Source organism: Etheostoma spectabile, unplaced genomic scaffold (assembly GCF_008692095.1).
Source record: "Etheostoma spectabile isolate EspeVRDwgs_2016 unplaced genomic scaffold, UIUC_Espe_1.0 scaffold00018343, whole genome shotgun sequence".
In the NCBI taxonomy this organism is placed as follows: Eukaryota; Metazoa; Chordata; class Actinopteri; order Perciformes; family Percidae; genus Etheostoma; species Etheostoma spectabile.
Window position 1 is genome coordinate 144,595 of NW_022604216.1, and position 15,039 is coordinate 159,633.

Here is a 15,039-nt window from a genome sequence, read left to right on the forward strand (position 1 = left end):
ATTTGCACTATTGATTGGCAGAAAAACAGCAAGGACAAAATATTGGCCCTGTGACAATGGGGGAATAGGTGAGGCCTTGGATCTGGAATGCGGCACACCAAGTGAGAATTACCGCGAGGGTTGGGACTGGGAAGACTGGGGTTTTCGGCTGCTCTCGAAAGTGGGCTGCACTTACTCTGGTTTCTCTTTCGCCTTTTACTAAAGACTTCCGTGGAAAGGAACACCTATGAGTTAAAATTATTTTTGGTGGGCTTTGCTGTTTGGCTAAGCCTTTTGTACTTGTGAAAAACAAATGTGCTCTCCAAAAGGAAACTCAGATTCTTAAACGTAGCCAAAATGTAACAGCATGGGAATATTGCACGTTGGCAGGAGCTTGACCAATTGGTAAAACCAAAATTGCCGTCTTTAACTAAAACTTTTGTGCTTCACCATGAAGCGCTTGGGCGGGGGTGCTAAGTAGCAGCTGTTATGTCCTTTTAAAATTACTGTACAGTGACAGCTGAAAACCGTCCGTGGAGGTCGCATCTGACAGCATAGAGGTGGTGGTCATCGCTTCTCGGCCTTTTGGCTAAGATCAAGTGTAGTATCTGTTCTTATCAGTTTAATATCTGATATGTCCTCTATCAGGGGACAACGTATTAAATGGATTTTTAGCAATAGGAGTTGAAAAAGGGGCTTGCTCCGTTCACTCCACTTATCAACCTGGTATTGCAGCGGAACGGTGCCCCTATCTTCTGTCTTGTGGAAAAACAATTAACGATGCAGGTGGAGCTGCCCGTTGCCCAAACTGTCAATGGACCTGAAGAGACATGGCTGGCAGATTTTACCGCCAGAAGATGTCACAAAAACTGAACGATCTTTGAAACCTCGTTGGGTTCCTGGTATCAAAACGTTGTTATAATACTTGAAAAGATAAAGCCATACAAAAGTGTAGCAAGATTTGCACTATTGATTGGCAGAAAAACAGCAAGGACAAAAAATATTGGCCCTGTGACAATGTGGGAATAGGTGAGGCCTTGGATTTGGAAAGCGGCACACTCCATTCACTCCACGCATCGACCCAATATTGCAGTGTTGCTGGGAACGGTGCACCCATCTTCTGTCTTGTGGAAAAACAATTAACGATGCAGGTGGAGCTGCCCGTTGCCCAAACTGTCAATGGACCTGAAGAGACATGGCCTCGCAATGGCTGCTAAAAAAATTAATCAATGTGGAACAAAACAAATCAAAGAACTCTTAAAAATTGATAAATGTATACGTGAACTATTAGTGTGATTACATGTAGTTCAGTATTCCTCAACCCCAAGCTGTTTATTTAAAAGTTTTGAGAAACTTCGGGTTTTTACGTCTAGAAACAGCTTTATTTCAACCGGGGCGCTTGCTTACGGCCACACCACCCTGAAAGCGTCTGCTCTCGTCTGATCTCGGAAGCCAAGCAGGGTTGGGCCAACTTAGTACTTGGATGGGAGACTGCCTTGGAATACCTGGTGCTGTAAGCTTTTTAATTAGCATAAGGCGCTGTGACGTCTTTGCTGGACGCAGAGCTGACAAGGAAACTGTATAGAGGACGTAATATTTTTGTTTTGTAGCACCTTTCTTATTTAGAATTAAAACAAACAATCTCACACTGTTCAACAATTCAAGTAGGAGTTCATAATACTTGCAGTGTGACCACATCATTATAAATACTATGTTATGGAAGACGACAAGTCACCCAAGTCTAAGTAAAGACAGAGGTAAGAAAATTAAGAATGAATTACAGTAAGGAAAAATAGAAACATGGAAATACATGAAATTATTTATAAGTGTAGCAACAGGTGTTCTTTGATTTGTTTTGTTCCACATTGATTCAAATGAATCAATGTGGAACAAAACAAATCAAAGAACTCTTAAAAATTCAGAAGTGTTAATTATAATGCAAAAAGAGCAAAAAGCAAGTCAACTCATCTTGATTCCAAGGTGAAGGTAGTTAAACTAATAGCAAGCTACGGAAAAATGTATACGTGAACTAGTAGTGTGATCACATGTAGTTCAGTATTCCTCAACCCCGAGCTGTTTATTCAACAGTTTTGAAAACCTTCAGGTTTTCACGTCTAGAAATAGCTGGATTTCACCCCATGCACTTGCTTACGGCCACACCACCCTGCCCGCTCTCGTCTGATCTCGGAAGCCAAGCAGGGTTGGGCTGGCTTAGTACTTGGATGGGAGACCGCCTGGGAGTACCTGGTGCTGTAAGCGCATAAGGCGCTGTAGCTTCTTTGCTGGACGCAGAGCTGACAAGGAAACTGTATAGAGGACGTAACTTTTTTTTTTGAAGCACCATTCTTCTTTAGAATTAAAATAAACAATCTCAGTGTTCAATAGGGATGAGCGAGTACAGCATTATCTGTATCTGTTTACCACATGATTATTATTCAAGTTTTGAGAACTTTCAGGTCTTCACATCTAGAAATAGCTGTATTTCGCCCTGTATGGTTGCTTACGGCCACACCACCCTGAAAGCGCCTGCTCTCGTCTGATCTCGGAAGCCAAGCAATACAAATAAAGACATGTGTTTCCGCCCAGTTTTGAACAGGGCAAGAGCAAGCACTAGGAGAAAGAGGCAAGGAAAAACTGAGCCAGCACTAACTATAAGCTTCATCAAAGAGGAAAGTCTTAAGCCCACTCTTAAATGTGGAGATGGTGTCTGCCTCCTGAACCCAAAACGGGAACCTGGTTCCACAGGTGAGGAGCTTGATAGCTGAACACTCTGGCTCCCATTCTACTTTTGGAGACTTTAGGAACCACAAGTAACCCTGCATTCTGTAGGCGCAGTACTCTGGTCGGGGTAATAAGGTACAATGAGCTCTTTAAAATAAGATGGTGCTTGAACATGAAGAGCTTTGTAGGTGAGAAGAAGGATTTTAAATCTATTTCTATTTTGTATTTTACAAGAAGCCAATGCAGAGAAGCTAAACCCGGAGAGATGCGATCTCTTTTCCTGGTTCCTATCAGAACACGTGCTGCAGAATTCTGGATCAGCTGAAGAATCTTTATGGACTCTTTTAAGCAGCCTGATAATAAAGAATTGGAGTAATCCAGCTTAGAAGTAACAAATGCGTGGAATTGTTTTTCTGCATAATTTTTAGACAGGATATTCCTGTATCTCTGAACGTGATGACTACTGCACTGGGGAAACTTCGGTAGGCCTGGCCACGATTTCACATCAGGGAGATTTTTCCGTGAAGTTTATAGAGAGTTTAACTTCGCAGAGTTTGATTGTGCGAAGTCAATACAAACAAAGAAATGTGTTTCCGCCCAGTTTCGAACAGGGGACCTTTCGCGTGTGAGGCGAACGTGATGACCACTACACTACGGAAACTGACTAAAAGCATTTATTTTGCATATTTGTGGGAAAATGCACCATTTCTTTTTATTGCAAATGTTCAAAATGCTACAAAATAGAGATTTTAAACTAGATTCAGTCACAGATGCTTTGTCATAGATTTGAATGACAGCAAATATGTAGTAAACATAAATATTTCTACATGCATTGACTGTGGCCTAAATGTTGGAATAGCGCCACCTATTTCTTGATGTGCCAAATATTAAGCTCGGGCATTCCTTGTTAGTATAATGGACAGTATCTCCGCCTGTCACCCGGGGGCCTGTCGCATATAGGTGGCATTCGCTGACAGCATATTAATCTTTACGGTCATTGGTATGCAGGTCACTTGATGTAATACAAGCAAATACATAAGGCCCCACCCAACAGTTTTGTGATACGTGGCGTGCAACTGTATGTCAATGATCAAGCTTGTTGCTGTGACCAAAAACGCAGCCTCTGTTGCACAATAGTTCAGCGCAGTCGGCTGTTAACAGAAAGGATGGTGGTTCAAGTCCACCCAGGGACGTTCACTATGTAAATAACCTGGATTGAGCCAACTCTGGGATTTATCCTTTTGCAGAAGACCATAGAGCAGCCCAAAGATAACAGTGAATACAGCAGTAGATATGTCTACTGTGTACAAACACGTGGTAACTTTAAAAACGCTTTACTTGCAATTGCATTTCTTGCGCACATTCATGTCCTCTTAAATACAAAGAACTGCTATGTTATTTATTCCCAATATCGACTCTTAGACATTAGTTCCAAATGAAAACAGTTGTTGTCAGAAGTGGGATTTGAACCCACGCCTCCAGTGGGGACTACGAACTGAACGCAGCGCCTTGGACCGCTCGGCCATCCTGACTGATCCAACAGTTGTCCAGTAGGACTTGTCTCAAAAAATTATAATATAGTGAATTAAACATGTCTTGATATAGTAGGTTCTCAGTCATCCATGTCATAGTTAACAAGGGAAGGTTTCTCAACTGTCAGCCCAATATATGGGCGTTCATGGAGACATGGAAGAAAGTCACCAGGGTGGCAATGTGCTTGACAATGGCAATACATTGCGCGGGATGTGAAGACAATGTGCAATACAGGCTAAATCCTATGGTGGGAATCAAGATCCACCAATGTTTCTGTCCACAATGTCCACCTGAATCCAGAAATGTCCCTGCCAAATGGAAAATAGGATGAAAATTGGGTCAACATTGTGCAATTTTCTACAAAAAGGCCAACTGAGTCCACAAATATACCTGCCAGATGGGAAATAAACTGAAAACTGTCTTCATGGTCTAAATGTGTCAAATATTGCTGTACAATGCCCACATTGAGTCCAGATGTGTCTGTTTTGGTTCCTGATCCAAGCTATTACCCCAAAAGTTCACAACTAGGCCGAGGGCAACTGGACTTGGTAAAAGATTCTCCGCAAAAGGTTTTGTCTCTCATCCAAGAGACTTCTTTAGTTGTTTTTTTACACAGAAAGGGTTGGACACAGTGACCACTCCCCCACCCATATCTGACAATGGAGAGCTGTGGGTTGTTCCAAAGCTAATAGACCATTCATCAAGCAATTCTGATGCTCTATACTGGCTCATTCAGGAGTTTTGTGATACGTGGCGTGCAACTGTATGTCAATGATCAAGCTTGTTGCTGTGAAAAAAGAAACCACCAGCAAAATGACTGATACATCATCAGTTCAGAAATCTTCTTGGATGCCAAATATTTGAATTCAAAGTCAGAATCCAATTGACATGTAAGAACAATACAATGCACGTCCAGCTTCTACATTTCCGCATGAGTCAGCTTCCCCAATTTCTGAGTAACAGGAAAATAGCCTGATAAGCATACATGTGCAGCTCAACCTCAAAAAGCTATAAAGCAAATGCTTGTGGCTTAAAGATCGATAACAGCAGACAGGCGCAGTCTCTGTGGCGCAATAGGTCAGCGCAGTTGGCTGTTAACCGAAAGGATGGTGGTTCAAGTCCACCCAGGGACGTTTGCTGGTTTGAGCCAACTCTGGGATTTATCCTCATTCAGGAGACTATAGAGCAGCCCACAGATAACGAAAGCCTTATGTCTATCAGAAGGTACAGTTATGCAAACCATGTACATATTAATCTTTACGGTCATCAGAGATTGGAAGTAACACAGTATAAATACTTTGTTAACGAAGTAACGAATTACAAACACTTCATTACTGTACTCAAGTAGATTTTTCAGATATTTTTACTTTAGTTTACCATTTATTTTTTTGGCGACTTTTGACTTTTACTCCTTACATTTGAACACGAATATCAGTATTTTCTACTCCTTACATTTTACAAAATTGGCTCGTTACTTTAGTTTTGTACTAAAGCTTGTCTATCAGGTGTGATTGTGAATAGCGGAGAACTGTAAGTCAATCAAGCTGCCTCCATGAGGATCCACAGACACAGGAAGTGCACTACGATTTGCACTTTGCCCGTGTCTGGTAACTTCTAATAACCAATCGAAAGGTTTATGAACATTTGTTCCAATAGGTCTGGTCCTAAATTGCAGGTAGTTGTGGCCGAGGCTTACGAGCGGTTAAGGCAATGGACTAGAAATCCCATGAGGTCTCCCCGTGCAGGTTTGAATCCTGCTGACGAGAGGTGTTCCTCAAGAGTGGTAGCAAAGACAGTGTTATCTCAGAAGTAGTGGAAGCAACCCATCTCCACCAATGCATTTCTCATCATTTATTTTCAGTCTGTGTTACAAGATTTGCAGTGAACGTTGTATTGTCTAGCAGAAAGGCAACAGGTGTGTTACTTTTCAACTATGATTTATACCATAGCAGTACAATCATTTTGCCCAGGTTTGATTTCCAGCCATCGCAGTTGCATTTATAGGTTTGAAGTCATAAACAACATTAACATTACATGTTTTACCCAGGTTTCTTCTTTTATTCAGTGATATTTCAATTTCCTTGCGGGAGTTATCCCAAAAGGATTAATAAAGATAAGACTAAGTCTATCTCAGAAAAAAGTAAAAAAAATCTGAAGATCTTCAGGGGATGTAGCTCAGTGGTAGAGCTCCTGCTTTACGTGTATGAGGACCTGGCATCTCCAGCAGGTATTATGGTAGAGTCTTTAAAAGAGCTGCAACAGATATTACCTCCTGTGGTAATCTGACTGGTAGGGTTATAATACGTAGTAGTAGACTAAGACCTCCTGTGACACAAACTAAGCGGTATGCTCTCTCTTTTATACCTCAGACTATCAGATAGCACAACAAGCACTTTAAATGTACATGTTTTACAGTTTCTATTTTACTGTATTTATGTACTTGTACTATTGTGTAGCATATTTATTGTATTATGCAATGAGCATTGCAGAGATTTCACTTCAGACACAGATAGCATTGTTAAACATCAACAAAAAGGAAATAGACTTAATTTCAAACAAAGCACAGAAATTAGCAGAGGATGGTTTCGATCCATCGACCTCTGGGTTATGGGCCCAGCACGCTTCCGCTGCTCCACTCTGCTCCGCCTTTAGATTTGGGAACCTGTGGCAACTAAGGTTCCAACAGCTTACGGGTTTTAAAGTTAAACATTTGGTAGATCTTGCAACTATCTTTAATGTGCGCTTCCTGATTACTCACATATTGATTATTCACATGTAACACTTGAGATTGGCTGGTGTTTTAAAAAAGGGCATAGTGAGTACAGATATAAACATCAGTAAGGAGTCGACCATGTTAACTCTTATCATTTTAGTTTGGACACCCAGTGAGGCTTACCACGATGGTTTGGACTGGGTCCACTAGGGTTTTCTGCTGCTCTCGAGCAGACGGCTGTACTCACTCTGGTTTCTCTTCATAACGCACAAGTCTTTCCCTTTTTACTAAAGACTTCCTTGGAGGGGAACGCCGATGAGTTTAAACTATTTTTGGTGGGATTTGCTTTTTGGCCGAGCCTTTTGTACTTGTGAAAAACAAATATGCTGTCCTTAACTAGACTCAGATTCTCAACAGCAGCTAAATAATAGAAGCAAGACCCTTGCCCATTTTCATGGGCCGTGGACAGCTACTGAGATGACAGGACTCCCCCTGACTGTGACTCGGACCGACCCAAAAAATCCTTGGGGTAAAATTCAATCGGGAGGGGGGTGGGAAAACAAATTGGCTAGACACGTTAGGGAAAGTTAGGCAGAGACTAGGATGCTGGAGACTTAGAGGACTAACTCTAGATGGAAAGATTTTAATCATCAAGGCAGTGATTCTACCTTTGCTTTTACTAATCAGCTCTGTTTTTATCCAACCCAGAAAAGAGATTTTAGAACTGGAATGAGCCATCTTTTATTTCTTGTGGGGGTCCAAGTGGGAACGAGTGCAAAGAAGAGTGATGAAGAAGTCAAAGGAGAAAGGAGGGGAAGGAGTGCCGGACCTGTTATTGTTTTTAGGGAGCAGATTTACAGCTATACACATAACAGCAGCCACGGCCCCATCCAGAAATCTTAAGACTGCAGCTATGGCACGGTTCTGGATGTGTAAGTGCTAACTCCTTCAATAGCTGAGTTGGTAGAAAGGAGGACTGTAGAGACCTAAAGCTGAAATCCTTAGGTCGCTGGTTCAAATCTGGCTTGAAGGAGTCCTCATTTTCCAGAGTTTCTCTTCGGGGATCAATAAAGAATTTCTGATTCTGATGTAGAGATGGACAGACAACCCAAAAGCATAAGACATCTTGCCGACACATAACAAGAAACAAAAAAAAGAGGTGAGGGAGGTAGAGTTAAAGAACCTTTTTTCAGGACCTTTTTTTTGTCGCTCCATATGGCAGGCATTCTATGCATCCAGGGCCAAATGTTTTACCATTTCATCCACTACGGGCCCCTAAGGAAACGTGTGAATGTGAACTCTTGTTACCCATAGCAACGACAGGTAACAACGAGTGGAAGTACTTCTCTCTTTTTTGTATAATTGCCACTATACGGCCCAGTTTAATCTCGGTAAACTTTGCGGAAATCCTGCAAAGAGCTACGATGACTGTTTATCTGTGTGGATTTTAAAATCTATCTGTCAACCCCGTCTTGCCCGTATTGGATGGAATGATGTCAATTTGCGCTTTTTATCTGTTATACATAACAGCCTGGATGCAACAAAGAACCTAACCTTTATTTCCGTTTTGTACAACCCCAGGATTTAAAAAACAGAAATAGTTTTTCACCAAATTCCCCAGCCAATCACAGTCAGTACTTCAGCAGAATTGAAATTTTAACTTACCCCCGCTGTATGAGAATTTTTTTTTAAGTGTAAAAAAGAGACAAAAATGTCGAATGTCAACAAATGTGACGTGAAAAAAAAAAAAAAAAGCTTTAAAAATGTTGGGAAAAACCCAAGAAGATTTAAGAAGGAAAATCAGAGGGAGAAGACGGGGACAGATCTGTGGCAGAAGATGGGGACAGATCAGAGGGAGAAGACAGGGACAGATCCGTGGGAGAAGACTGGGACATATCAGAGGGAGAAGATGGGGACATATCAGAGGGAAAAGACGGGGACAGATATGTGGGAGAAGACGGGGAGAGATCAAATGGAGAAGACGGGGACAGATCAGAGGGAGAAGACGGGGACAGATCAGAGGGAGAAGACGGGGACAGATCAAAGGACCAACACACGGAGACTTTGATTCCTAATAATTAAACTGAAATAATAAATCTGTCTTCCGGGAGAAGACGGGGACAGATCCATCTGGAGAAGACGGGGACAGATCAGAGGACCAACCCGACATCATGAAGACAGAGACAGATGCTTTATTCGTCCTTATTTCTTGTTGGAGAACAGAAGAACTCAGTTTTGTTTTTATTTTTCTGTTTGCGTCCTTTTAAAAACCAGAGCACTTTATTAAGTTTTGTTGCATGAATGTTTTATTTTGAATTTGTGTAAAACCACTCCTAATAAAACAGGTTGAACTATCTGAGGTTTATTCATAAAGTGTGTGTGTGTGTGTGTGTGTGTGTGTAAAAAAAAACAATGATTCAGTTTGAAATATATATTCATCCACAAATTAATTTTAGTCTTCAAAGCCTCGTAGTAACTCATAGTATAGTACCTCAAATATTCATTAAAAGTCATAGTATAATGTGTCGAAAATTCATAAAAGTCATAGTATAGTATGTTGACAAATTCCTAAATAGTCATACTATAATTTGTCGAAATATTTATAAAAAGTCATAGTATAGTATGTCAAAATTCATGAAAAATCATAAAAAGTCATAGTATACTATGTCAAAAATTCATAAAAAGTCAATAAAATCATAAACAGTCATAGTATAGTAAGTCAAAATATTCATAAAAAGTCATAGTATAATGTGTCGAAAATTCATAAAAGTCATAGTATAGTATGTTGACAAATTCCTAAATAGTCATACTATAATTTGTCGAAATATTTATAAAAAGTCATAGTTAGTATGTCAAAAATTCATAAAATCAAAAAAAGTCATAGTATACTATGTCAAAAATTCATAAAAAGTCAATAAAATCATAAACAGTCATACTGTAGTATGTCGAAATATTTATAAAAATTCATAGTATAGTTGTCAAAAATTCATAAAAAGTCATAGTATAGTATGTCAAAATATTCCTAAAAAGTCGTAGTGTAGTATGTTGTAACAAGTCCAGATTTATAGTTCTATGACAAAAAAATCATAAAAGTCATAGTATATTATGTCGAAAATTCAAAAAGTCATAGTATAATTTGTCAAATTATTCAGAAATAGTCATAAAAAGTCATAGTCATGGTCATAGTATGTCAAATTTTTTTTTTTTAAAGTCATAGTAGACTGTGTCAAAAATTCACAAAAGTCATAGTATCGTATGAAAACTATTCATAAAATGTCATAAAAAGTCATTTTATAGTATGTCAAAAAATTCATAAAGTCATAAAAAGTCATAGTATAGTATGTAAAAAAATTCATAAGTCATAGTGTAGTATGTTGTGACAAGTACAGATTATAGTTCTTGTTGTAAAGCAAGAAGAATCTAAACTCCCCTAGAGAATGCAGGCATCGATCCCGCTACCTGTGCATGCTAAGCAAGCTCTCTACCATTTGAGCTAATTCCCCGTTTTAAAATAAGTCATAGAATAGTATGTCAAAAATTCACAAAAAGTCGTAAAAAGCCATAGTATGTCAAAAAATTCATAAAAAGTCATAGTTTAGTATGTCAAAATAATCATAAAAGTCATAGTATAATATGTCGAAAATTCATAAAAGTCATAGTATAGTATGTCAAAAAATGTATAAAAATTCATAGTACAGTTGTCAAAAAATTCATAAAAAGTAAAAAAAAAAACACTCGGCCACGACAGCCTGAAAAGCAGTGTTTTACCTGTTTGGACCAATGTTCATAAACTTTTCAATTGGTTAGTAGTTACCAGACACGGGCAAAGTGAAAATCGTAGTAGAGCACTGCCTGTTCCTGTATATCCTCGTGGAGGCAGCTTGATTGATTGATATGCTCCCTTATTTGTACCATAACAATTCACTTCAATTTTATTTATAGTATCAATTCATAACAAGAGTTATCTTGAGACACTTTACAGATAGAGGAGGTCTAGACCACACTCCAGAATTTACAAGGACCCAACAGGTCTAGCAGTTTCCTCCAGAGCAAGCCACAGTGCGACAGTGGTGAGGAAAAACTTCCTTTAGGCAGAAACCTCGGTCAGACCCAGGCTCTTGGGAGGTGTCTGACGGGCCGGTCGGGGTTAGAGTAAAGAGTGGAAATAACAAAAATAGAAAAAATGGTACCAAAGCCCTGGTAAAATCCAACCTCCATGCCATAAGTCCCCTCATCACAAAGGTCCTTACCACTCCCTCCAGGCAGGCCATGTTTCATGGAAAGCCCTGAAAAGCTTAAAACACAGTCCTAGTTTAGTCCTCCTCAACAGTCAACATAGTGTTTGCTGTGTGGCGTGTCTGTTTTTATTTCTCTCATGTTAACAGTATTGACCAATACGGTAGGCATTCTAACCTCAGCTGACACGCTCACGCCATGCAGGCAGTGTGCAGGAGCCCTAAGCTTCCAAGGTAAGACTGAAATTCATGATAATAAAAACTTTATAATCTTCACACTAAAGTTGAAAAAACACCTCCAACAAAAGGCTTTTATTCGCTTTACATGGACACATGTAATGTAATGGTACAAAATAACTTCACATGTAACTTTAGTGCTCTAGAAAATCAGACAATAACTTGGTTGCACATGATTAGTATTGGCAACCATGGAGAATCAATTCATTGAGTGATAACCAGGCACTGCTGGGAATTGGACCCAGGATCTCCTGTTTACAAGACAGGCGCTTTAACCACTAAGCTACAGCACCTTCTACAGATAAACCTGTCTTGCAAGAATACAATGAGCTAGTGAAAAGGGTTCCCTCCATCCATCCATCTCTGTCCAGCAGTCCAGCAGGGGACCTCAAACTTTCTTTGCCGAGCCACATCAACAGCTCCGACTGGGGGATCCCGAGGCGTTCCCAGGCCAGGTTGGAGATGTACTCTCTCCACCTAGTTCTGGGTCTTCCCGAGGCCTCCTCCCAGCTGGACGTGCCTGGACCAGCTCTCTACAGAGGCCCCCCGGAATATGACAAATATTCAAAAAAAGTCATAGTATAATATGAACAAATATTCAAAAAAAGTCAGAGTATAGTATGTCAAAAATTCATAAAAAGTTGTAGTATAACATGTCAAAAATTCATAAAATGTCATAAAAAGTCATAGTTTAGTATAACAAAAAAATCATAAAAGTCATAGTGTAGTATGTCAAAAAATCATAAATGTCGTAGTATAGTACACTGAAAAAAAAGGAGACTGGCCTACTCTTGGATTTATGTAAATGTCTTGGATGCATTTAACACAATTAACTCATGTTTTAAAGTTAAACGTAACTCTATAGTGTAGAAACTACATAATTTGCAAAAGAGGGTACGTGAATTTGTTCAGATCATGTTGGCATGAAGTGAGTCAATAAAGAAGCGATTTTAATTCTCGTGATACCGCACGTGATCTCGTCTGGCGCGCTTTACATTGTTGCCAGAAGAAAGCAGGTAACGGTTACATCAAAGGGCTCGTCGTCCTGTACTCCACGCTACTATTCGGTTGGTAAGTATATGGATTTTCTAATTAAATACTGTTGATAAAGCTCAGCCAAATGTAGTTTAATGTCTTGAGAGTGTTGGGGAAATCCTTCTAAACTGACGACTGACTCCATGATGAATTAACACAGCGTTTATTCTTGTGGTCAACAGATGAAATGCGTTTCCGGGCAGTTAAACGTGCACGGACCAGATGGAAACTTGTTAGTACAGAGGTTCCCAAAATGGCACTTAAACAATAGTGTGCTCAGGGTTATATTGGTTCCCCTTGTGGGGCCTGATTGGTCAGCTATACTGTTGCTGGGTTACACTCCTGCTCTTTCTCTTCCCTCTTTCTTCTGCCTGTCTATTATTTTCAGTTATCATTTACTTCACAAGACAGCTATGTTCACTCCTACGTCCTGTTCTCTGAGTTATCAGACCGTCCTCGAACTTCAGTGTCCTTGGCCTCACCATCTCTCTTCTGGCTCACTGTAGCTTATCTGACTAAGATAGCCCTGTCTGTTCTCTCCTCCTAGCTGTAACCCAGCTGCAAAGCATAATGTATAATATGTCACACATACACACACTCTTATTTAGTCTTTGGTTAATTCAGTATATACTTTAAGCCAGCTTTTACGGGCCGTTCCTGAGTGCCCTGTTCATCACCACCTCAGTCATTGTATTATTTTCCCACAAATTCCCCCTTTTCGCACCTACTAGGTGCGAACACTTTTTACACTAACTGCAGTGCCTCAACGTCTCCCCGTCCTCAGGCATGGTGAGTAATGGCAGCATCCCAGCGGAATAGGGAGGCGGCGCTTTTTCTTTGGACAAGGCAGTGGTGATGAGCCGGGATGTCATGGTCCGCAGGCAGGGCACACAGCAACACCCACAGGTAACTAGAATAGTGAGAAAAACAGCAATAGATGTCAAACAAGCAGTGATAAGATTCTTCCATTTGCCAAAAAGGTTGTCATCCACCCCTCCAATGGATTTGATACACCTGAGGCGTCATGCATCTCCTGGGAAAGGGCTCGAAGTTGGTTCAAAGCCCTGGTGACCTTCCCATCCGGGGCAGTGTTGTTAGGGATGACCGTACAGACATCTCTCCGAAACATGGAACAGACTCCTCCTTTTTCAGCCAACAGCATGTCCAGCGCCATCCTATTCTGGAGCGCCATGAGGGACGTTGGGGCCATCTGCTCGGCCAGGCCTTCGATGGCATCCCTAGTTGCATTGCTCAAGCGTAAAAAACATTATAATGCACAAAATTTATCCTATCTACATTTTTGCTGGGAGTGACGGGGAAGATGGCTGAAAGCAGTGGTATATTCTCAAATCCTGCGGCTATTTGATCTGCCATTTGTATTCATTCGGGACACCCCTAGGAACTCCTATGCTGTCTATATAGGTTGGGGTTCCCGCCCATGGATCAAAAGCCGGGCCTTGCATACTACGGGCCCTGCGCTTCTCTTACGGTCAGTTGCACAGCCTTATGGTGGGTATAGTGGACTCTACTCCCTACCAAGATATGGGCATAGCTAATCTAACATAGCACAAACTCCTGACGTTTGATTTGGGAACTTTATCTGGGAGTACAACCTAAGACCACCACAATAGTAGAATAGTCCTATTCTAGCCACTGGGCCTAGGCTGTTTTGTTTTGTACAGTTGTATTACACCAGTCTGGGGGTATCACCTAGTTTGATTGTGGGCTTGCTTGATCCGGTGAGATTGAAACAGTGATATCTTGCACCCTCCCCCTTTATGGCGGTAAAATACCCTGGTTTTTCAAGCCTGGGGGAAAGAGGGATGCTAGGGTAGTACAATTGCGGGAAGCTGTCTTAGAGTGTGTGAAGTTCAACATGCATGCATATACTGCTGGGTCCTCATTAGGAAACAACGGGGCCGGGTTAGTGAACATGACTGGTCTAGCTGTGGCACAGGCCACGCACCCTTCCATGTGTTGTTCTTTGGCATTCTGTATTAGCCATCTGATCCATAAATTGTCCTGGCCTGCACCTGCTGATAACTCTAACACATCTTCCACCCTCATTTTAGAGAAGTCCTGCACTATTACGTCTTCCTCCTTCAGAGGGGGTTTTACTGTAGTCTCTGCCATGTCAGTGTCATTCTGTGTGTGCGTGAGGGGATCCAAAATATTTATCTGCAGGGGGGTTATCTGGTCACTTCCTGCTATCCATACACCTATGGCTAACATCCACACATCCTGACCGTTCCTGCTCCCAATTGCTCTATTTACTGACAGGGTTATGGGATTTTTCGTGGGGTCTGAACTATAGTCCCGCTGTATAGATAATATCTCCCATTCATCTTGTTGTACCCACCAATCTCTTTTGTCTGTCAACCTCGCCCATGGTTTCCACCTCCTGTTGTCCAACCCGGTCATACCAGCTGTTACAGAGACTACCTTTCACCTGTCCGGAAGCGCTCCTTTCACAGTCCTCTACCTTTTGATAGTCGTCACAGATGTACACATCTGTGTTTTTGTAGAAACTATTATACCCCCCGCAGTCTATAGCCTGACACAATCAAAGGTAAATGACGTGGTTGA

The 15,039-nt window shown here is 41.0% G+C and overlaps 4 non-coding genes and 2 pseudogenes across 4 annotated transcripts; 4 read left to right on the forward strand and 2 right to left on the reverse strand.

Moving 5' to 3' along the window:
- The first annotated feature begins 548 nt into the window (after positions 1-548).
- LOC116680171 (U2 spliceosomal RNA) lies at positions 549-732 on the forward strand. The gene has a single exon (XR_004329656.1). It is a non-coding gene; the product is annotated as a U2 spliceosomal RNA (small nuclear RNA).
- A 648-nt stretch (positions 733-1,380) lies between these two features.
- Positions 1,381-1,499, forward strand: LOC116680169 (uncharacterized; annotated as a pseudogene).
- Positions 1,500-2,125: 626 nt separating this feature from the next.
- On the forward strand, positions 2,126-2,238 carry LOC116680170 (uncharacterized; annotated as a pseudogene).
- A 1,050-nt stretch (positions 2,239-3,288) lies between these two features.
- Positions 3,289-3,361, reverse strand: trnav-cac (transfer RNA valine (anticodon CAC)). The gene has a single exon. It is a non-coding gene; the product is annotated as a tRNA-Val (tRNA).
- A 3,828-nt stretch (positions 3,362-7,189) lies between these two features.
- LOC116680166 (U5 spliceosomal RNA) lies at positions 7,190-7,305 on the forward strand. The gene has a single exon (XR_004329653.1). It is a non-coding gene; the product is annotated as a U5 spliceosomal RNA (small nuclear RNA).
- A 4,333-nt stretch (positions 7,306-11,638) lies between these two features.
- trnat-ugu (transfer RNA threonine (anticodon UGU)) lies at positions 11,639-11,711 on the reverse strand. The gene has a single exon. It is a non-coding gene; the product is annotated as a tRNA-Thr (tRNA).
- Positions 11,712-15,039: the final 3,328 nt, after the last annotated feature.